Source organism: Bactrocera tryoni, chromosome 4 (genome assembly GCF_016617805.1).
Source record: "Bactrocera tryoni isolate S06 chromosome 4, CSIRO_BtryS06_freeze2, whole genome shotgun sequence".
NCBI classification, from domain to species: domain Eukaryota; kingdom Metazoa; phylum Arthropoda; class Insecta; order Diptera; family Tephritidae; genus Bactrocera; species Bactrocera tryoni.
Window position 1 is genome coordinate 18,305,109 of NC_052502.1, and position 25,424 is coordinate 18,330,532.

General features: G+C 35.4%; 1 protein-coding gene across 3 annotated transcripts in view; it reads left to right on the top strand.

The window, feature by feature from the left end:
• Positions 1–25,424, top strand: part of LOC120773986 (furin-like protease 2) — a 392,069-nt gene that overhangs the window by 264,300 nt on the left and 102,345 nt on the right. For 2 of the 3 annotated variants that reach the window (XM_040103245.1, XM_040103247.1), the window contains one exon: positions 8,046–8,223. The exons of the other annotated variant lie outside the window; for it this stretch is intronic. The gene's annotated coding sequence lies outside the window, so the exon portion shown is untranslated. The remainder of the gene's footprint in view (positions 1–8,045; positions 8,224–25,424) is intronic. 3 annotated transcript variants of the gene reach the window in all.

Below are 25,424 nucleotides of genomic sequence, written 5' to 3' on the forward strand. Positions count from 1 at the left end.
TGGCGGGTTTATGAGTACAAAAATCTCAAGGCGATTTCATTACTAACATAGTTAAATAAGCTTCCTGTTTTTATTAGTGCGGACATTTAAGAAGATAATCCTTACAGAGCTAAAAATATCTAACCTAACCAAGTGAAATGTTCCCCATGTGTTTACTCTTAATGTCGAATTCTGAAGTACTTTTTAGGTTTAAACAAATGTGTGTGCTCGGCATAAGGATGCGATTAAATAGTTTTGAGACGTTTCTTTCTTCGGAATGGACAAAGATGGAACACAAAAAGCGTTAAAAATTATTATCCTACTCTGTTCTCTTGTTTTCAGTTTCAGTTTCCGAAATTATATTCCTAAAAATTTTCGTGTATTTTTCGCGCAACCTTAAAATATTTTTTCGAGCTATTTGCGGGAGCAATCGAAGCGAAAGGTAAAGTGGAGTTAATACAGTATTTTAAATTTTTATGCTGGATAGATGAGGAAAAGACCTTCTTCACATCAAGCCCTACTCAATTCTACCATTTAAGGATATTTTTGCATATAATTAAGATGTATAAAGTATTAGTCAAAAAGGTATGTGGCTTGGCTAAAATTAACGCTCATCAAATATGTTGCATACTTTTAGGAGACTTTACTAATTAATACATAGACTACATTTGTTTTACTTACGAAATCGATAAAAAATACTTTTTATCTAAGGAATTTCATTCTAATTTTTAATTAAGCAACTTTGAGCTGACAAAGACCTCAATTCTGAAATAAACTATGCTCAGCAACTAAAATTAAATTCACTTTTCACAAAGTGTACTGGCATACTGAATGAAATTGAAATGAGGAGGAATAAGAAGAAATCAAGTCATTGCGAAAAAAAAACAAAAAAATTTCTACTTGCAAAGGATCAATTTTAGTCGCACACTAATTGAGGTAATTTTAGCGGCACAATACGAAGCAAATAAGCATTCGAATAATCCATTATTGCTTCTTCACACGTACAATTGTAAGTGCTTCAGTGGCAATGGAGCATGCCATGCATACGTATGCGCATAGCAGAGCAAATGACATGGCATTTTATTGGAACTTAAATTTTATAGACACGCTACTTGAGCAAATTGTCGACATATTTGCCAACGCAAAGCGGCAAAAGTGTGAATCAGACAAAAGAAATGAACGATCAAAAAAAAAGAAACGAACGACTGACGCACTGAAAAAATGGTTACAACAAAAATAACTGCTTTGAGTCAAGGCAAAAATCGGCAACTAGTGGAGAAAAATCGTGCAAAGGAAAAAAAAGCATGTGTAAAGGAAAAATAGTCACCAATTCCAATATGACGGCATCGTCACACTGATTTCCGGCTAAAAGGGCACAAAAAGTCCACGCATGTGAAGTGTGGCAAGCTGGCTGCAAAAAAAAAAATGTGAATACGCGTGCGCGCGACGACAAATGCCATCATCAGCGCTGACATTGACGCTGCATTTCAAATTACCAAAGTACGTGTTGCGCCAGAGAATGAGCCGTAAAGAGAAGCAAAATAGCAAATGTGGAAAGTAATCCCAAGAAATGACTGTAAAAGAGACAAAAGAGGCATTGCAGAAGGCAGATAAATGCGGCTGGTGGAGGCGAGCCGACGAGAAAACTCATTTGGCGCACTAAAGCGACGACTTCAATTGCAGCATAAACAACAGGCAGACGATGGCTCCGATAGGCGGCGCGATAAACACACAGTGAACTCAGCAAACTACTCACATATAGCGGCAGCTAGACGAAATATTAGACAGAGAACGTGTGGGTCACAAAAAGAGTTCGCTACAGATGTGCAGGCGCCGTAGCCTCCACGGCAAGCAACGTGAACGCAATGAAGTGTACAAAGCACAGATTTCTTGTCTATACACCACTTTCTTTCCAATAAAAAAACGGGGCGAATACAGAAAATGTGACACACAAGCTTAAAATAATGCAAACGCGAGACCCCGACGTGAGTACGCACACAGACTTACTATGCCACTAAAGGCATTACACATAAGAGGATATGAAAGCGCAAAAGTGTCGCTGATGAGTTGCGCTGCAGGACGTGCGAGCCGCGCTGTCTCCGCATCCGCGTCGCGTCGCGTGAACACTGTAATTTTTTCTTGAAGAAAAAACGCGAATCGGAGAATCGGAAAACTTACAAAAACTGCAACAAGCAAACGTGCAACTTGTTCAGCAAGGAAACTAAGGAGCAAATGTGAAGAAAATAGTTGTGTGTGTGTGGCATGCGAAATGTGTCCGCGCATAGTTTTTCTGCTTCTGGTGCGATAATGGAGGCGGAGAAAAAATATCACATCAGAGGCGTTTTTCCAGAAGTAATAGTGAATTCCTAATAGCATAATCTTGTGAATGTGTCGACAGCTTAGGTGTTGCACATAATGACAGACTTGTCAGCGAGGAGCATGCACGCAGTTCGATCACGTTCGTGGAATATTTTGCGTTGATAGAATTTAGAAAATGCTAGTATTTCATAATTTTAGTGATACTTTTATGATATTGTGTTCGTTGTTGGATATTATAATAGTGTAGCGTTTTTTCTTCTTTCCTCATTAGTAGAGTTTTAAAACGGTGTTTTTGGTTAATCGGTCATCTTAAATTTTGTTGTGTTGGAAACGTGCAACTAACGATTACTTTATGTCTTTAACTCTCAAAAAAAATAAAAAATTTGACCTCCTCTGTCTCAGTATCTGCCCAAGCCTCAGTTTTTGTCTCAGTCTCAATTTCAGTGTCAGTGTCTGTCTCAAACTCATTTCCAGTCTCTGTATCTGCATCTGCCTCGGCCTCCGTCTCAGTTTCAGTTTGAGTCTCAGACTCAATCTTAGTCTTAGAGTCAGTCTCTGTCTCTGTGCCCCTGTAGCTGTCTTTTTATATGTCTCAGTCGTAGTCCCAGTCTCAGACTCATCTCAGTCTCTGTCTCTGTCTCTGTCTCTGTCTCTGTCTCTGTCTCTGTCTCTGTCTCTGTCTCTGCTCTGTCTCTGTATCTGTCACTGTCTCTGCCTCTGCCTCTGCTTTTGCCTCTGCCTCTGCCTCTGCCTCAGCCGCAACTTCAGTCTCAGTTTGAGTCTCAGACTCAATCTTAGTTTCAGTCTCAGTTTCAGTCTCAGACTTAATATTAGTCTCAGTCTCAGTGTCAGTATCTATGTCTGTCTCTGGCCTTGTATATGCTCTGCTTGTGTCTCTGTCTCAGCCTCAGCCTCAGTCTCAATCTAAGCCTAATTCTAATTTTAATTCTCAGTCAAGGCTAAGTCTAAGTCTCTGTCTCTACCTCTGTCTCTGTCTCTGTCTCTGCTCTGTTTCTGTCTCTGTCTTTGTTTCTGCCTCTGTCTCTGCTCTGTTTCTGTATAAGTTTCTGTATAAGTATAAATCAAAGACTAAGTATAAGTCTAAATCTAAATCTAAGTCTCCGTCTTTTTCCCTGCCTCAGTTTCTGTCTCTATCTCTGTCTCAGTCTGTGATACAAATCTATTAAGTTTCCGTAGGTGTTAGTTCTCTTTTTAGGACCTCCAAACGAGCAGATCTGTTTGTTCCTTTAAATCCCCGTTGCCCTTTTTTATAACAGATCAGTTCTAAACTCTTTATTCAGCCAAAGCTCCCTTTTTTGTAAACTGAACTCAATTAAAACTGGCAATGTTGGAACTGGTTCTCAATTAGACTTAAATTAAAAACTTGCCTCAGTTTGCTTAAAAAATCTATGCTGATATACCATCAAAGAATACACATTATTTATTTGGAGTTTCTCGTATGAAAATGCTCATCCTGTATGGCGATAGCAAAATAGTTGTATACTCTCTTTAGCCCAGTTTATGAAACCAAGAAAACGTGGGCTCATATTGCAAAAAGTAGAGTTTTAGGCTAACTGACAAGATCAGTAATGAATTACACGTCGCTCCAACTCATTATGGAAACTGAAAATATCAGAGGAATCAATATTTTATTTTTAATATAAAAAAATTCTTGATTTGATCAAAATTTTCATAAAAATCCGGCTAAATATTAAACAAAAAATTTTTCAAATATTTATTGATACATTTATGTATGTTGCAACATGCAAACATATTTGTGTATATAAATCTACATAAAACTATCATGTTCTACGCACAAGTTTGCCTAAACAATATTTCATAGCCTGAGCAATTCAATCGCAAACAACAACTACAGTAAAACTCAAGCATCGAACAGCAGTAACCCTCAAGCGACAAAACAATTTCATAGTTCAAACAAAGCACATAAAGCATTGTTCACACACACACACACGCATACAAACATACACATATACTCAGTGTCCTATCTATACACAGTCCAAATGTTCGCAATTCGAAATGCTGCAAGTTTGTTGTGGTCAAAACTCACGCGAAAAATTGCCGTACGAGTAGTGGCCGGAAAAAATCGTGTTGAAAAAATTGCATGTAATAAAAAGGACAGCATGAGGAATTGATAGAATTAATGTTGCCACACAACTGAAATACCAAAAAGTGTAACGCCGAGAAAAACACACACAAACCTACCGACCGACATGCGAGCCACGGAAGAGTGTGAAAACTAAAAACATGATTTATGATGATAACCGAGGCGGCTGCCACCGCCAACACCATCATATACCAGCACACACACCACACTGCCACGCAGCTCATACGAAACGTGCAATTTTCCATTTTCACACCAATTTTTCTGCTGCAACATTGCATACATACATATGGAGATAACAGCGTGGTGGCTTGCCTAGCAACACATTGCAGCGATGAGTTTGCATGTTCATATACAGGGTGTGCATTTAGTAAAGGCATACATTTTTTTTCCCTGATCTTATATAAATTTTTGAAGACATACAACTCATAGTCAGTATTTTTTGGCCTCAAAACCGTTAATGGGTTAAAAAATAATGGTGACTCTGAATACCCAGTGATATATTAATCCAAAATCTGTCTTTGTCTCTATCTTGCACACTTTCTCTGTCGCTTTCGGTATCTCTGTCAATATCTCCCTCTCTCGTTCTCTGGCTTTCTGGCTCTGCCATTTTCGTACTAAAAACTTTCAGGATCATATTTTGATTCGTCATTAAACATTCAATTCCTACGAAGTTATATCGTGAGATGAGACAGCCAGTTCTTTAAATTATCAAAATATTTTATATTTCTAAAATCTAGTTCTAGAAGTTTCCCAAAATCAATAAAAAATACTTTCGCGTCACCCTGTGCATGCAGCGCGGAACGTCGCAGAACGTACCTCACTACTTCTACAATTGTATTTCCTTGCCTTTGTACTAGCTGTTATATACACGTAGACGTGAGTATAAATAAACTTTTGCATTTTGCTCTGCTGCAGCTGTCAGCAAAGTTAGGAAGTTGCGGCCTCACAGTGTCGGGAAGCGCGTAATCTTAGCTGATAAACCGAACGTGAAAGGGTTAAATTCACCAAAATCACTCTTTCGATGACTTATGTTGGCCACCAAGTACAATTGTTTGCTCGCGCTATGTCTGTGTGCGCGACTGATGTGTGCACGAGTGATTTTACCTGCAGTTTTTTGATAATTTTTTTGTTATTGAGGTAGTTTGAGCACTTGATTGTAGTGGCGCTCGGAATATTTTTGGGGAGGTACAGTCATTTGCTTTTGAAAAATTGGAACGAGTTGAACTTTCAGCGAGATTAATATACTTTGATATTTTGCCCCTTTCAATACAGGTTCGAGATGACTACACGAAAAATAGACAAAGTCAAGTTTGTTTCGTGAAACTTTCTCTAGGAATAGTAGTTTCGATTCTAGGGAACCCTAACGATGACTTATCAGGAGGACAGGGTATAGTAAAGGAACCTAAATCTTAGATATTAATAATGTAAAGTGTAGAGATCTCTATCTCTATATCCTGAAACCCGTGGACCTGCTTGCTAACGCAAAAGAAATTTTAATACCAAGAATATAAATATACATATCTTCTTGAAACTTTCATTTCACTTCTATGATTATTTTATTCCAAATAAAATATTTCTGCAGTCGATAAGTTCAAAGTCGCTAATCTTTTCCAAGACTTAGTCAACCACAGATGATTTCCTTTTTTGTTAACTAAGCTCTTTAAAAAATATAGTTATTAGCCCAGTCAAAAATCTTGAGATATACCGATAACCGGAAAAGGTTGGAACTAGTTGCCTATTGCTTAAGGGACTTTAGTATCAAGCTCTAAAATGCACATCCTGTTTTATTTCATATTTGATGCATTCATGTACCGAATCTACCCATTCTTGGACTACTCATTTCAGGTAGTCAAAGTTGTTTACTTAGAATTTTTGGTTTTGCAGTCGAAATCTCTCACAAAACTTTGTTAACCATAACTGAGTCCAGTTTTCCTGAAGCCAACGCTCTTAAAGCCTTATTCGTGGGTAGGACGGCACCTGACTAAAGTGAGGATAGCTTCGTCTTAAACCAAGAAGAGCTTTTGGTTTGAAACTTTGCTAAATTATTTTACTTTATTTCAAGTATATCTTATGTGTATATATGTATGATATAATTGTTGTCAAATTAGACTTAAGATACAAGATCGACGTGTCTACAAATTTCCTTGCAATTCTCGATGTGACTGATTGTAATTGTTGCCAACAAAATAAGCATCCGCTACCAAAAACTGTAATCATTTTTTCAAAAATTTAACGTTGAAGCTCTTAGTCTAAATTTCTCGAAAATAGATTTTGTTTTCTCTTTTGTCCACAGTAACTGAGCCTACCAAATCTCAACCTTAATATTTTAAGCTCACTGCGCGTTCCTTCATCCACCTTAATTGTTGCAAATAAATAATTGTTTCTTAACCGTAACACCTCGCCATTTGGCTCCGTGCCTTAAACGCAATTTAATTTGTACCACTGCCAGCGCAGACTTGCTCTATTTTTTATGCCGACCTCTGCTCTACTTCTATTTTTAATCCACTTTTTTCTGCTTGCTTGCTTGCTACACTTCCTTTAGTTGGTCTCACATTCACTGTTATCGGCTTACAGTGACATTATTTTATATAATTGCTTTTCAACATAATTGCATTCTTTCGACTAGTCAACCAACCAATCACCGCGAAACCCCTGACCCACCCTGCACTCACCTACCGGCGGTCAACCACGCGCCTGACAGACTCTACAGTGTGCAGACTTCGCATTTCTAGTCACCATTTGTTACTTCTTTTGCAGTTAGTTCGTCATATTTTATTTGCTTCCTTAGCTCAGTTCTCATCTTCGTTTGCGACTAAGTGAAAAATTGTTGGTAATAAACGTAGCGGAAGGCCAGTAACAAAGGAAAATGAAAATATTATAAAAACAACAACAAAACCAAATTCATCATTTTTCCACACATTTTCTGCAACAACAATCTAACTATGTGTCTCTCGCTTGCACTGCACTTTACGCTTCACTCTCTCCATATCTAACTCACACCCCGCTTTGGTGTGAGTAATCATCATACTCACAACATCCGTTTGCAATTAGTCAATAATTTTTAATTGCTTGGAAAATGTTGGAATTAATAAAATTCCACAGCGCACAATGCTCGGACGTCACTCGCAGTGCCGGGAGTCTTGCAGCGCAGCAGTCGAGCGCGCTATGTGCGAGCGCACCCTAAATGTATGCAGCAGCAGGAAGCCACGGTCATTTTCCACTATCATGCAATGTAATTTATCTCATTCCTTGAATGCAGACGGCACTGTCGTAGTTGTAGTTGTAGTTGCTTATTTTTCACTATTTGCTCAACTTTTTTCCATAAAACTTTATCACACTGAATTTATCAAGTGTCGTAGACGGCAGTTTGCCAGCAGTGAAACTAGGCAAAAAAAAAAGCAGAGTGCGAGAAATTAATGGCATTGGCTCCTAAAAGTAGGTGAATGATTTTTTAGCTGTCGCCGTTAGTGCCTATGTGTATTGGTGTATATGCTTGGGGGGTCACTTTTCAATATACTCACTTGAATATATTTTGTTGTCGATTTGTTGTTATTTACGTTTTTCACTGGTAATTAATTTAATTTCTTTACTTTTTTCTCTTTCGCCCTCTTTTTTTCGACAGCTGTTGCCATCACCATTGTGTCGCCATCATTGTCACAGGCGTTGCCGACACGAGTCGCCATTGTCACGCTGTGTGAAAAGTGTTCTTTGGAAATACCTACACACACACCACTTTTTGTGTTTGCCAGTTCAGTCTTCTTTACTTCGTTTAAGTTGAAAAAGTACGCTGTAACTGAAAGGTGAGTTTGAGTGTATATTTTTTTTTTAGTGAAATAGTTAGTTCGACCTTTAAACTTGGTAGGAAAATTAGTAAACTTTAGTAATTCGACTTCTAGATAAATTTTTAGATTTCAGTTCGGAAAATTTTAAACGCTTTCTAAACTCCACTCCTCATAACCTCATTCATACTTCTCTTTGGCTCGGGTCTTTTGTAATAAAGCTTCAATCGCGGCAATGCTGCTATTTTAACCTTTACTTTACCTTTGGAGTTCTTGCAATTTCTGTTGAATTTTTAACTGGTGTAACGGGAAATCTCCGTAACTTTACATTTTTTCAAAGCGCTGAATGTTCCAGTTCAATTCTTGCAAACTTAGTTTTCAACTTAAGTTACAGTCGAATTTTTTCAACTCTGTTATTAAGAAACAAGAATATATGATAAAAATAAATTCAGTGTACTCTAAAATTCAAAGGAAGACCTTATACAAATTAGAGCTTTTGAAATGCTGGGCTACTGCCAGTAAAGCCATTTTCAGGTAACCGTTAAATGGGTTACAGCAACTTGCCACTCCCTGCGTAACGGTTCACTAAGAACCATTCAATTTGCTGGGCTGTAAAAATTGGCCTAGATCTACTGCGTTTAGCTAGACCTCAGACGACCCTTCAAGCTGCAGGAATACTGCAGTATCTTCCAGGCAGAAGTCTGTGCGGTCAGAAAAGCTGCTGAAATAGCTCATAATACATCAGGTGACATATAGAATATCAATATAAATGTATGTCGATTGCCATCAATTAAAGCAATAATCTCACATCGCCTTGCGTTAGAGAATGTTCTTAGCTTCAGGGAGGCAGTAGATGTACTGGCTGCCGTAAACGGCCTTTTATATACTAGGTGGAAGTCGCTAAACATGATCCTTTTACTCAGAAGGTCTTCAAAAGACTGCAGCACGGTTGTTGGCCTAGTCACAGGTCACAACTTACAGGCATCACATGCGAGCCATTTAGGCGTTACTAATGCTGACGCATGTAGAAAGTACAGGAAAATTGGCATGAAATAGATCCGGCTTTATTCAGAACTTGGCTTTAATATTTAGGAGCTTAGGAGTTCAAAGAACTTGATGAAGTTACAGAGTAAGACATCAAGTCTCTATTAAACTTAGCAAAGGCCGTTGACGTCCTGCTGAACGTAAGCTGCAGCTCCTATTAAATTGAATCTCCATCTGACATAACAAAGGACCTCTAGGTCTATGTATGGCATTACCGACTGTCAGCGAAACATAACCTTATCTTATGTAAATTAAAAAATCAAATATTGAATAATCTCTAGCTTTCGAACGTAGAATTTTCTAGAAATATATCTGATATATACACGAATCATAATCAAGAAAAGGCCATACCAGTTAGCTACCTATCTTATGTGGCTTGACCCCGTTATATGTATACATGAAAGGCTTGAAAATGGCTTAGCAAACTGAGATAATAAATCAAATGCAGATAGTCATTAAGTTCGTTTGTATACATGGTACATAAGTACATAAAGCGAAATTATACTCGCATGTCTATGAGAAAAAAGTTTTTCTCACTACATAAATGAGGCATTCGTGTTTATCCCAAAATTATGTAAATTATATGAAATGTGGCAAAGTTTTAAACATATAGTTTTGAACAACAACCTTTTATTTCCGTATTGGTTTGAATACGACGTCTCCCTTAAAACTTCTAGTTATTTGTGAGGAGAAAAGAAGTTGGACTAAATAAGTATGTGGTAGATTTTAAATGGAATATAAATCTGAAATATAAATGTATACATATATTTTAAAAGCATAAAGTGTTAAGAGTCTTGCAAAGCATTTGCACGCTTTGAAGTCAAAGAAAGCAGTCAGTGAAGTGCAAAAATGAGTTGTAGATATTATATAAATAAAGAAGCTGAAAGCTTTTTAAAGTAGGAGCTTACTCTCTTTCACACAATCAGATTGTATTGCGAAAGCAGTTGGTAGTTAGGTTAGTGCAAACGCATTTTGCAAATGTGTGAGTGTGGGGCAAATGGAGTAAGTTCCATGCAGTATGTTAAAGAGGAAGATGTACATTTATATGTTGGTTCATATAATATAAAATATATGTGTATATATGTGAAGAGGTATAATATATATAAAACTGTAGGAAAATAATAAATTTTTAAGTGAAGCCAAAGTAGAAAGGAATGGTGGGGCAAAAATATACGAGTTTAAGCATATCATAAGTGCTTTGCATATATTCGACAAGCCCAAAGCAATGAAATAAAATATATTGCGTTATGGAGATAAAAATTTTAAAATTTGTGAAACATATCCTTATATTACGCAACGTTAGTGAACATATCGGAAGAAGAAAGAAAAATCTCAATAAGAAACAGAAACTAAAATGCTAAATGCTCAACATAAATTAATCTAAATGATTAATCTTGAAGGCAAATGCACGCTCGCATTAAAAGAGAAGCTTCTTGAGATTGCATCTGTGATATTTTGAAAGTTTTATTATCCATATATAGGGTAGTCGAAAAAGTATTTTCGTATTTATAGTCAAACTTCAACTCATGTTTGTTTTACATTTATACTAAAAAATAAATAAACAAATATATACCATTTTGTTTGACCACTTTCTGCTATTTTTCCGCTAGAGACATTATTCCGTCAGTGTAAATCGAAATTTCGAATTTCCAGAACGGAAGCGAGCGAAACATTATTGTGCTACACGAAATCTTCGTAAACTTCACAAATTTCATTGGTGGCTAGCGTGGCATACTTCCCTTTTTTATACAAAAATTTCAAAATATAGCGAATTTTTTCATTATTTGTACTCATTTTTGAACAGCTGTAACTTTTTTCAACTTCCCGCATTTAATTTTCATTTTTGGTGAAGCTTAAAATCTCACCTTTCCAACCTTATGTGGTACGACACAATATGATTTGTAGCACTGAAGATATACAGGTACAACTACAACGCCATGTATTGACGAAATACGAAAAGACTTTTTCGACAACCCAATATTTTCACCTTTTATACATTTCAGACGTGTTTTAGGTAGATCCGGTAGGTTTTGAAACGTGCGGCTGAAGTTTGATTGAAATGTGTACATTACTTTATATATTTAAAAAGTATTTTGTTTTTGCTCAAAATATTGAAATATTAAAGCTAAAAACTTTTTAAAGTTAACTTTTAAAACATGTGGCAACCTTTTTAAAAAATGTCGACGAATTGTTTGATTTCTACATGGTCATATTTCTTATATATGTATATGAAATGAAAATGATTTAATAAAAAATAAAAATAAGTGGCAACCTTTCTCGAAAATATTTTTTTCAAAGTATAAGATTCAATTTTTTTACACCTGCCACGTTGAATGCCCATTTTTCTAACATTTATTGAATTAAATTTTATATAAAATATAGTTAGGTGGCAACCCTTCTAGAAATATATTTTTATAAAGAATTTAATTTTTCTTCAATATGTCTAGTTAATTGCATACAATTTTTAAAATAAAGAAATATATAATTAATAAAAATTAATATAAAATAAAATTAGGTGGCAACTCTTCTATAACATTTTTTCAATATAAGTTATGCGATTTTTCTTAAATCTGCCTAGTTTGGTGCATTATTTTTTTAAATTAAAGTAAAATAAAATAAAAACAAGTGGCAACACCAATATAAAATATTTATAAATGTTTGCTAATATCCAACCTTCTATTTAAAGCATATTATTTTACAAATTTTTTGACGTATAATAACAAAATCTAACATGTGGCAAACTTGTGACGACCTAATTTTGTATAAAGTTTTCAAAATAACCTAGGAAAAAGTCTAGTCCTTTCAAACTTTACAATGCTGTTGCTTAGTAAACTCAGAGCGATGCCATTTCGTTTGTCACACAATTTCGTCGCAATCGATCGATTTTAGCAGCGTGTCGAAACAAGTTTCACTTCAAAATGACAATTTTCATAAACAAAAACAAAAAATATGAATATTTAAACCAGAGCAAAAGCAATTGTCAAAATTTGAAAACTCTATATTCATAAATAGTATATATGTAGTTTACACACGTTTTTAGCTCAACAGCAACAACACTAGCTAGCATTAGCATTATGCATGTAACTTTCCCAAAAAAGACTCTAAAGCATAGAATACCGTATGCAAATTTTTTATGGCAATAGACAAAATAAAACCGGAAAGTACAGTAGCCTAAAATTAGGCGCGCGAGCGTGCGTGTTCTACAAACTCAGATCCATACATATATTATATAATGTGAAAGCGCGTAGGTATATAGGTAAATAAGCCTGTCTGTGCATATCAAATGAGATGGTTGCTGCTGATAAAATAGCACAGAATTTTTCGCAGCACTTCAACATAAAAGCCACATAAATTGTAGCAATTTGCGCTCGCACACTACTGCACATGCATAAATGTATGTATGTGTGTGTTTTCGCTTTTATTTCTAGTCTCATAATATATTTTGCAGAGCCGCATGAATGAGCGCAATTTATATGCAACGGTAATTTAACGGAGGCGTGACGTTAACTGCAAATACAACCAAATGTGTGGAGGTAGGAAGGAGTTGAAGGGATGCGGAGTTGAATGTGGAAATTAAAGAAATTTAAGCGTGATTATGAGTATGAGATTGAGCAGAGTTTTGACTATGAATATGAGAACGAATATCACTGGGTTTTATATTATTAATTTAAGTATGAGTGAATAAATGAATATGTGTTTGACTCCGAGTGCGAGTACCTACTAATATAACTTCGGGTATGAATATAAGTTGAGTAGGGGTTTGATTATGAATATGGATATGAAGATAAAGATAAAGATAAATATGAAGACGAAGATAAAGATGAAGATGAAGCTAAAGATAATGATAATGATGAAGATGAAGATAAAGCTAAAGATAAAGATAAAGATAAAGTTAAACATAAAGATAACGATAAAGATAAAGATGAAGGTAAATATAAAGATAAAGATATAGATAAAGATAAAGATAAAGATAAAGATAAAGATAAAGATAAAGATAAAGATAAAGATAAAGATAAATATAAAGATAAAGATAAAGATGAAGATATAGATAAAGATAACGATAAAGATGAAGATAATGATAATGATAATGATAAAGATAAAGCTAAAGCTAAAGATAATGATGAAGATAAAGATAAAGATAAAGATAAAGATAAAGGTAGAGGTAGAGGTAGAGATATAGATAGAGATAGAGATAGAGATAGAGATAAAGATAAAGATAAAGATAAAGATAAAGATAAAGATAAAGATAAAGATAAAGATAAAGATAAAGATAAAGATAAAGATAAAGATAAAGATAAAGATAGAGATAGAGATAGAGATAGAGATAGAAATAGAGATAGAGATAGAGATAGAGATAGAGATAGAGATAGAGATAGAGATAGAGATAGAGATAGAGATAGAGATAGAGATAGAGATATATATGAAGATAAAGTTGATGAATATGAATATGAATACATTCTGAGTGATAATGAATATGAGTGCTTTTACTAATATGATTACGAGTATAAGTATGAATATTAGTTTGGGTATAAAAATTTGTTTGAATATAAAAAAAATTTGAATTTGAGCATGAATATGAATATAAATATGAGCATTATGTTGAGTATGAATATAAAGTAATCGAAAATGCACAAAAATGTGAATACTAATACGATGAAAAATACCAAAAGTAGAATTTAGATATACACTTTTTGGAATTAAACAAGCTCTAGCCTTAAAGAAAAAACTTCTCCTAAAAGTTTATGCCAACCAAACATACTTTCACATAGATCTCTACCGTTTGATATGTCATTTTCGCTTTCCCAACTTTTCATATGAAAAAAACTAGAAATTCTATGTGAACGCTAATTTTTCCGCTTCGCTTTGCCTAAGCATTTCCGCTTTCCTTTTTCACGCACTATTTGTGCCACAATTTGTGGCAAAGTGGCACACTTTATCCAACTCGGGAATGTGTGCTCGCAATTTACGCCCTGTTTGGCATGCCCAGGCATACATAATTACACACACTTATACATATACATATATTTCTACATACATACCAGCGTGTATGCTCAGCTGTTATACGTACGTACATATATATGGTTTTGCAAATATGAATACCTTCTTATATATGTGTGTGCTCATATCTACTGCCAGCTTGATATAACTCAAGCGTTGCATAATAATTTTATTCACATACAGCTTTATGCCCACAAATGCATCCTTTCGCCTCATTCATCCATCCACACTCACGCACTAATTTCTCGCAATTACGGCATTTCAAAAGAGCACACTTTCTCGCGCATAGCGGTATTTCGAGTGGCGATTATGCATATTTGGCGTAGACATTTATCTTTTTTTGTTGTTGTATTTGCATGCGTCTACTCAAAAAGGCATCTAATTCATGGCTCATTGCATTTCTTGTTGCACTAAAATATGGTCTGTTGCATGCAACAATGCAATGCATGCAAAAAAGCACTAAAACACATACCTTCGCTGAATTTACAGTTACCTCCAAACACTTATGTAAGCATGCGTATGCACTTATGCGGTTGTTTGTGCGAGCGCTTGGCTTGTGGCACGTGGTATGCCGCACACGGTCATGCCTTATGTGTGTCATTAGGTATCGCAGCGCGCAATTTTACCGTTGCATTGTGTCTCTGCCGCTGTTGGTTTGCTATTGCATTGCTTTGTAAATATTTTACCGTTACAAATGCACCGCCATTACGGTGCAAATCTCCTTCGTTGGGCTCGCGCACCTTCTTGTGTTACTAAATATTTGCCGTTATGGCTTGCCGCGGCGCTTGCTGGCTTTTTGTAATGTCAACTATTTTCCCACTTATCTCTATTTTGCTGTCACTTTTTATTTTGGGCTGCATCCGCTCACTGGCATTTCGTGCAAGCAGTTGCATAATTTTCGTTTAATAGCTGTAAATATTTTGATTTTGGAACTCACATATTTATATTGAAATTTCGTAACGTGCAACTTTTTCAAATGAGTGCGGAAATGTTGCATGCGTCTTTTGTATTTATGGATATAAGGAAACGCTTACGTTTTTGCTGATGTTGATAACTAAAAAAATATTGAGCTCTTCCATGAGACTTCAGCTAACTATTTTCTTGTTAATGCAAAGTATTTGATCTAAGAGTGGTGCAGTACACAAAAGAAATCATGAAGATTTTTTTTCAATAGGGACGCTACAAAAGTAGACCAATAGAGACAGCAAAAGACGGCATATTTTTTGCTGCTCTTTTGACATTTCTCTTCAGTAAGATTTGTCATTTTACCATGGAAAAGTATACATTCCAACAACGAATCGAAATTATTCAAATTTACTACCGAATTTCGGAGTCAGTGGCCTCGACTTTAAGCGCATACGTCCAATTTATGGTCGTCATAAACATACTGTCAGATCTAAAACTGAGCGTCAATTAGAAAAATTTGAAGCCACAGGCATAGTACAAAATGTTTCCGTGCCAGTGTGACAAAGAAGTGGCCGTGCTAGCGCATCAATTGAAAAAGCCCTAAAATAGTCTCTCACATGTCGATCTCAAGCGTGGGGCATCTCTGTGACGTCGTTATGGCGAATTTTCCTAAAAGATCTTTGCCTACATCCTTAAAAAATCAAACTGGCGCAAGAACTGAAGCGGCTTGACCACAATAATTGTCAAATGTTCGTGAATTGGGCTGAGCAGCAACTTGAAAATGATCCGGATTTTCAGCTAATGAGGCTCATTTTTGGCTGAATAGCTTTGTCAATAAGCAGAATATGCGTTGTTGGTCAGAGTATAGAACGTGAAATTCTAGCAGTATTTATGCTTAACAGCCGTCAAAAGTAGGTTTCAGCGCCTGAATTTCTACAAGCGTGCCCTTGGTGGTCATGCAAAAGAAGTCGAGTTTCATACATAATGAGATTAAATGTACTTTCGGAGGAATAAAAAATGTTATTGTATTTAATTGTCCAATAAAGTGGCCACTTTTCCATTTGTTGCAAAAACGATCGAAACTTTGCTTCAAAATCTATTTTGGAGATTGCTCTTCATTGCTTTTAAATTTCTTTCCTGCATTCGTAAAAGAACTGAGAACAGTAAACAGTAACTGCGAACCGAATCCGTAGATTAGGAGGCACTTTGGAAGCCACTTCGTGCCATCAACTTCAATTGCTAGTATCAATTTCATAGCCGCTTTTGATGCTTTTCCTATTTGTAATCCGCAATGGATTCGATTAATCGCATGTATGTAAACAACTTGGTTGACTCCGGAGTGAAATGGTGAATAGATTTGTTTCCATTTCAATTGAAAAACTTAAGCTTGAATTCAAATCTCATTTCTATTTCGTTTATGATCGGCTGTGCGGTTTGTTCCAAACTTTCAAGTCTCAAATTACCATGAAGGATATATCAAAGAAGTTTTTCGATAATTTTGAGTGTCAGCTATTTCTTCCAGTCTCATTTTACCAAGATCGATAAGAGTTTGAAGTCCTACATTTTGTCTTCTTCCATAACAACCACCTTTGTGGTCCATAATGTTTGTCGCTTTCAGTGCTCATATGGCCTCTACAGTATTTAGCCAACACATATCGCCTGTCTGCTCCGTTTAGCGAAGGTTGCGAATAATCAGGCTTTTTGTATCAGATGAATATTTCATAATACCAAAATTCTTTCAAATTTGAATATCATTACGTGGGCTGGAGTGTAAGATTTATCATCGACAAATGAAAATAAAAAAAAACAAGTAAGGAAGGGCTAAGTTCGTGTGTCACCGAACATTTTATACTCTCGCATGATAAAGTGATAATCGAGATTTCATAATACGTCATTTACATATTTTTCAAATACCGTATTTTTGTAAAGTTTTATGCCGCTATCATCATTGGTTCCTAAAGTACATATATATTCGTATTATACAGAAAAGGCATTAGATGGAATTCAAAATAGCGTTATATTGGAAGAAGGCGTGATGTGAACCGATTTCACCCATATTTCGTACATGTCATCAGGGTGTTAAGAAAATATTATATACCGAATTTCATTGAAATCGGTCCAGTAGTTCGTGAGATATGCTTTTTGGTCCATAAGTGGGCCACGCCCATTTTAAATTTAAAAAAAAAAGCCTGAGTGCAGCTTCCTTCTGCCATTTCTTCCGTAAAATTTAGTGTTTCTGACGTTTTTTGTTAGTCGGTTAACGCACTTTTAGTGATTTTCAACATAACTTTTGTATGGGAGGTGGGCGTGGTTATTATCCGATTTCTTCCATTTTTGAACCGTATATGGAAATGCCTGAAGGAAACGACTCTATAAAGTTTGGTTGACATAGCTATAGTAGTTTCCGAGATATGTACAAAAAACTTAGTAGGGGGCGGGGCCACGCCCACTTTTCCAAAAAAATTACGTCAAAATATGACCCTCCGTAATGCGATCCTTTGTGCCAAATTTCACTTTAATATCTTTATTTATGGCTTAGTTATGACACTTTATAGGTTTTCGGTTTTCGCCATTTTGTGGGCGTGGCAGTGGGCCGATTTTGCCCATCTTCGAACTTAACCTTCTTATGGAACCAAAAATACGTGTACCAAGTTTCATCATGATATCTCAATATTTACTCAAGTTACAGCTTGCACGGACGGACGGACGGACAGACGGACGACAGACGGACGACAGACGGACGACGGACAGACAGACATCCGGATTTCAACTCTGCTCGTCATCCTGATCACTCCTTAGCAACTTTGTTACGAGAGTATAGAAACAATACAATCAAAACATGCTTGACTCAAAGATCTAGATCTGAAATTTATATACTCGACTTTGAAGGTTAGGTTCCTACAGAGAACCACAAGCTTTCAATTACACGATCTTATAGACACAATAGGAGTCTAATAAGTTAGTAAAACGGTATTTTTGAAAAATACTCAGTTTTTTTTTTAATAAATCAACTCATTAAACTACTATGATGGTATTAAAGAATATATGTATATGTGTATATAGTATATATTGATATGCAGTTTAAATACCCTTCCTCAGCGTTTTCAAATATCACAAACAAACACACTCTTACACTTTATACATATATCTAGATAATTAACATCGCGATTGCCAAATATGTAAATGTCATAAACATTTTGCTGCTAATTCACATTTTAATCAAACTTTGACATGTAATTAATACATTTTAATTGAAAGGTAATTAGAATGCAATTCATTTGCAGCAGTCGCTTGTACTAAACGGTGCACACACACATGGATAGCTGCGGAGTAGTGTAAATGTATATACACATATGTGTTCGTGTATTAAATGAATTTATGTACCGAATTACGTGAATTACAATGCGTTACAGTTATAATTACTTAGTTGTCAAATATCTTGGACTGTTTCATTTGTTTCATTAGGCGATGATTCGATTAAGAAAATAGAATTATCGCTATCGCCCAAATTTGGGAGGTGAGTAAGTGATTGAAGATCATATCAAGATTAAATTATAAAATGGCAAGACAACAGAAGTTTTAAAATGTAGAGAGAGCAAAGTCATAAATGAGTCATAAACGATAGCATAAATTTGAAGAAAGGGTTGGTGAGAGTAGCTGGGCATACATTTGAGTATATTCTATAGGAATTTCCCCACTATTTGTTACGGGAGTCTTTAATATTCAACAAGTAATCATCCTTTCGATTTTTCTTGAGCCCGAAAATTGATTGGATTTTCCGTGCTGCGGCAAAGCTTTTTGTTACCTGATCAAATATAAACCGGACTGACAAAAATATACATTTTCACGTACTTATGTACATGGAAGTACTTGTCATCGTCTTGAAAATAGGCTTCTGAGCTAATACAAACATGCCAAATCTTAATTGGGATGTTCTTCAGTGCCTTCAGCGTTTTCGTTCGTTTCGGTTTCAACTCATTTTTAGGGCGCTATTCGTTATATTGTTGCTTGACTTTGCCGATATTCTCATAAACCCACATCAGATCAACAGTAATGATGCCTATGATGAATGTAATGTTCTCAGTTCTCCAGGTACCACCATAGCACTCTTCATACCCAAAACATTAACTTTTTATGCCCAAAATATCAACCAAAATGTGTTGTGTTGTAGTCTTCTCAGTTATTTTTGTACTTAGCACTCTTCATACCCAAAACATGAACCCAAAACATTACCTCTTTATATCCAAAAAATTAACCAAAATATGTTTAGTCGATCCATAAAAGATGTTTAGATTCTCTGCTGCAGATCTGAGGTCTCCTCTCTGATTGTCTCCTTAACTTTTTTGTTGTTATCGTCGTTAGCAGAGGTTGATTGATTACTCTCTTGAGTTTTCGCTGATTTCAACACCTTCATTGGATGATTCGAGCACTCAAATACTTCTTCTCGCGGAGAACCCAACACCTCAAAACACTAGTGCAATCAAATCAAATCTTAAAATTATTTCAGGTTCCGCCATCTCTAACTAATGCCTTTCCAAAACGGAAAACAATTTGAATTTTCTCTCATAATAATATAAGAAAATTAATACTTCTTAATAATCTATATTTGAAACAAATTAAAGTCGATTATTTTAGTAATTTGCATAGACATTCGTCAGCCTATCTCCTTAGCAAAATATGTTTCACATTTCTCTCATGATTGCAATAGTTTTCAGAGTGCCTTTTTTACTTGCATTTCATTTCCATACTTTCCATCAGTCGTTAGACTATTTTTTCTCTTTTCTTCAAATTCTAACTTCATGCAAAAGTATTTTCTAATTTCCTAACGCATCCATCATTTAACTTTTCGACCCGAAAACGGAAAGCAAACAGCGCTCTCTCTACCTCTACCTCACGTCAACTTCTTGCCTTTCAATGCAATGCTGTGAGTAGAACGCTACCAAAAAACCAAATAGTACATAGAAATTATAATAGCACAATAACAGCAATGCCATGTTGCCAAGTACAATGGCCGGCAAAGTTGTTGGCTAAGAAAAATGTGCGCCTGCCTTCTTGGCTGTCCATCCATGCCGTCCTGTTCGTCGGCCTGTCGCAACATTCATTCATCACGGACACAAAAGTTCATAATGTAACAAGAAAGAAATGCCATGAAGAGTAACAAAAACAAAAATTGGTTAGAAAGCGAGAACAAACACACAATGTAGATTGCATTGTCTGGGTATGCCGGGTACGGAATGCGCTGGCGTGGAAGTTCCAAGTGATTATTGTGCGAGTTGATTGCGATCGAAGAGCGCGTGTTGTAGTTAGTTGTTGTTTTATTTCGATGAGCATTTTGAAACTACATTTTTAGTATTCATATTTTTTCTAACAGTAATTTTTGTTTGCTTTTCAAATACATTTCTTTTATAATATTAAATTCGGCAAAAACATGCTGAATATTGCAGCTTGACATTTGAGTGGAGTGGACTTTCGTCTGCTTCTGACATTTGACATTTGAAATATGGGCATATATGTATAAAAACAACAATAAGCATGACTATGAATTCATCACATATGTAAGCGCGGTACTGTACTTTTATAATTGTATTTTTTAAACAGTTACTAGTTGTTGCACACATATCACTCGATGAAGTACAAACCATAGATTCGGGTGTTGTTTAAAGAAAAGTGAGTGATATGGACATACCTTCCGGTGTGTATATGAAAGTAATATAAAATCAAATATAATTTATATAAAATTAATGGAAAATTCCATTAAGAAGCAATGCCTACATACATATTGTTGTACATTTGTCATTGTGTATGCTGTTTGCTCAGTGCTTCAGCAGAAAAAATATCTACTCATATACGAGTGTATTTACTTATACAAAAGTCATTTTATCAGCCATCCTGTCGTCTTAACTGTCAATAGCTTGACTTTAATTTCCGCCGGCGTCGATTATTTACCGCAAAGAGCCAATCAATATTAATATAGGCACATGCCTGTTCAAGAAAACAGAAAATTCTTTGTAATCGTAAGAAAGATGTTGGCAGTTAAAAAAGTAAATTTGGAAAAAATATAGAAAGATACTATATATGAGACCAAAAAGTATTACAGATGAAAAAATAAGTCTCATAACCTTAATGAAGGGGTTCTACAGAAATAATGATAGTCACATAGTAAGAAATCCGGCTCTGGTCTTATATTATCGTTGTTTTTTTTTTTTTTTTTGACTTAAATTTATAAATATTCAACAATATACATACTTACTTTGTATAACGTGTGCCATTCTTAATGTTGGTACGATTCACCATTCAATTGAACGAATTGGACAAGTTCTGAAACTCACAAGTCAAAATTTCCTCACACATAATGTAACAAGGACATGGAAATTAAAACTCATAGCTTGAAAAAGGTCTTGACGATTATTTTTTGCAGCAGGATGACTTGATATGTTTTATTGGAATCTAATTATTAAATGTTCGCAACAAAGACTCTATGGATCCCCACTTATTATCCTCTCCCTATAAAGTCATCTTCTTCTTCTTTTTTATTGCCGTAGACACTGCTTACGCGATTATAGTCGAGTTTACAACAGCATGGCAGTCGTTCTTCCTTTTCGCTGTTTGGCGCCAATTGGAGATTCCAAGTGCAGCCAGGTCATTCTCCAGCTTTTTTTTCTATTGAAATGGAAGTCTTTTTCTTCCTCTGCTTCCTCCGACGGGTATTGCTCCAATACTTTGAGACCTACAGTGTTTTCATCCATTCGAACGACATGACATACCCAACGTAGCTGCTGTTTCTTAATTCGCTGAACTATGTCAATGTTTTCGTATAACTCGTACAGCTTATCGTTCCGTCGACTGCGGTATTCACCGTTGTCAATGCGCAAAGGTCCATAAATCTTTCGCAAAACCTTTCTATCGAAAACTCGTAACGCCTACTCATCAGATGATGTCATCATCCATGCAACAGCACGGTTATGATGAGTGATTTGTAGAACTTGGTCTCTGTTCATCGAGAGAGGACTTAACTTCTCAATTGCCTACTTGATCCGAAGTAGCACCTGTTGGCAAGTGTTATTCTGCGTTAGATTTCGATGCTGACGTTGTGGTTGTTATTAATGCAGGTTCCAAGATGGACGAAATTATCTATAATTTCGAAGTTATGGCTATCAACAGTGACGTGGTCCAAAAAAATTTTTGTCGGTCCAAAAAATGTGGCGTTTTAAAAAAAGCTGACTTTTAACAAAAATTTTTGTTGTTTTCGGCCTTTCAGGACAACATTGATCAGATCGAAAAACTAGTTGGTCGTTGTATCGAGATACATGGAAAATCAAAAACTGTTTGAGGTAACGCCTTAAAATTTGGGTTTTTTATTTCAACAGGGTTGACCTATCGAAATACATATGTATTTAAAGATCTATTTTGTTTTTATTTCACACTTGATAAAAAAAGCCAGCTCAGTAAATTTGATTCTTTTGCCAATTCGACCTTTAGAAGACTTAAAATTATTATTTTCTTTCATTAAGCTTTTCCATTACGCGGCAGCATGTTTTCATCAAATATTTAAAGCCACTAAAAATCGCATGAAAGTCCTTTAAATTACACTAGCAACAAGCATGCATGCATTAGTGTTGCATTAAAAAATATGTTACATTTACCTCACAACATAATAATGCAAACATAATAAACAAAGAAATGTTTACAGCAGCAACAAAGCGGCACTCACGCACTCAGTCAGTCAGTCACCGAGTGAATTGTTTGAATTTTTTACACAAAGCATATATGTGTGTAACTGCATACACGCATAAAAATAAATATATTTATGTATACACATGTGTGTAAATATAAATTGTATGTGTGTGTTCTTGGAGACTTTTATACCGTTAGTCAACGGTACTAAGGTGCATAAAATTAAAAGGATCTGCTTGTCGTCGTCACATTTCAATTGCATTGTTATTTGAATAACTATAAAAAACAATAACAGTAAACTCCACAAGAACACAACGCAAGAAGAGCATTTATGTGCATTAAGTTTTGAAAGCACTGGAAAAAAGAAGAAAATATTTTTGTGTGAATGGATGCTGCTAAGGCGTGTGTTGGAGAATATAAATGGATATACAGTGGAACTTCGCTAACTCGAATGTCCAAGGGGCAGAAAGTAGAGTTCGAGTTACGGAAAGTTCGAATTAAGGAAAATACTCTAAGTTGAGTTCAAATTTATTTACATATGTATGTATGTACATGTTTATTTAAAAAGACAGTTTGTAATACATACATATGTAGTATATAAATAAATGTATATAAATTCTTATTGGAAAAAATTGGTATTTTTTTTTTGTTTAAATACGGACCATTTCTCTTTCTCTATAAAATGTTCCACTACATTTATTGACGCATGTACTGCATTGGGAACACTTTCTTTTGACGAAGTAAAATTTCTTAGGGTCTGGATAGCAGAATACGCTTGATTAAATGTGGGTATAGTTTCAATTGTTGTTTCAACCTCGCTTTCACTAGAGACTTCCTCCTCTAAGTCTGAAACAATAGATTATTTGTGTTGAACAATGCTACATTTTACAAATTTTACTTTAGACTTACCTTTTCCAGAAGGAACTAGATTTTCCATGACGCTATCTAAAATGTCTTCATCTGTTGGGAATCCCATTGTTTGCACACTATCGTCAATATCGACGTAATCATCAAAAGACACATTATCGGTTCCCATTGCCGTTCAATATGTGGTCCAAATTTGTTTCAATTCAGACAATGGAAGATCGTCTTCTTCATCCCAGTCATCCGTAGTAGCACTCTGCATTAACTCACCTTTAGCAAAACCAGCCTTTCTAAAACAATTGCTGATTGTTTGTGGTTTTACACCCAAATTCCAGGTTTTGTTTAGATCCCTGATTGCATCAAGTAACGACACAATCGTAGGAGCTGGTTCTTCTATATGGGCCAAAACTTTCATCACAATTCGTTTTCTATAATGTTGCTTGAGATTTTGAATAATCCCTTGGTCCATTGGTTGTAGAACAGACGTCAAATTAGGAGGAAAATATTGCAGTTTAATGTTTTTTAAATTTGCTTGTACATTTTTAGGATGTGCGGGACAATTGCCAACGAACAGTAGTATTTTCCTATTTTGGGCAACAAAGACTTTATCTAGATTTTTGAGCCACTTATCATAAATTTCACTTGTCATCCACGCTTTTTTGTTGTACTTATAGTCCACATCAAGTGATTTTATACCCTTAAAACAACGTGGGTTTTTTGACTTGCCGATAACTAGCAATTTCAACTTTTCTTAACCACCCATATTGCTTGCAACCATAACGATAATTCTCTCCTTGCTGTTTTTGCCACCAAAGCATTTTTGACCTTTAAAGGCTAATGTTTTATTGGGTAAACATTAAAAAAAATGCCCGTTTCATCTGCATTAAAAATATCGTTTTCGTGGTATTGTCTGATTAAATCTGGCAAAGCATTTTTTTTCCAATCTTCACTAGACTGTAAATCGGCTGAAGCACTTTCTCCACAAATCGATATGCGATGTGCGATATTATGCCTTTTTTTTAAATTTAGCAAAAAAATTTTCGCGACCCAAAGCAACCGCAAATTCCTTAGCTTTTTCTCTGATTAAGGTTCCCGAGAGAGGAAGATTTTTCTCACGTGCGGTAGTTACCCACTTAAGCATAGCTTGATCAACATCATTATTGACGCAAGTTGTAATCCTTTTTCGTTTGGAGTTAAAATTATAGTCACCTTTTTGTTCTATAAGTTTGTCTTTGTTTTTCAAAATGATTGATAACGTATTAGGAGGAATCCCAAAATTTGTGCAATGTTTTTTTTTTGTTTTCGCCCTTTTCTACATCGGCAATTAGTTTTAACTTTTCCTTAAGCGTTAAACACTTTACACTTCGTTTTGATGTCATTTTAGTCCAATATCACTACAAAAATTGACAATTTTCACCACCGTTCTAACAACAACTGATACAATCTTATGTAAGTGCGTGCGACGCTTGCTAAGAAATTTAAAATACAAGTCCTTATCTGTCGCCGACTCGCAGCTCGGAAATTCCCCGAAATTGCGGTAGGTGTTTCCTCGAAAAATTCGAGTTACGCTTGATTACCGAGGCAGTTTCTGTGACATTTTAGTTCGTGTTTTAGAAATATTCGGGTAACAGAAATTCGACTTATAGGGAAAAAATTTCATAGTGATGTTATAAAAACGTATTTTGTTCTTAAGGAAATTCGATATAGAGAATATTTCGAGCTACGGAAGTTCGAGT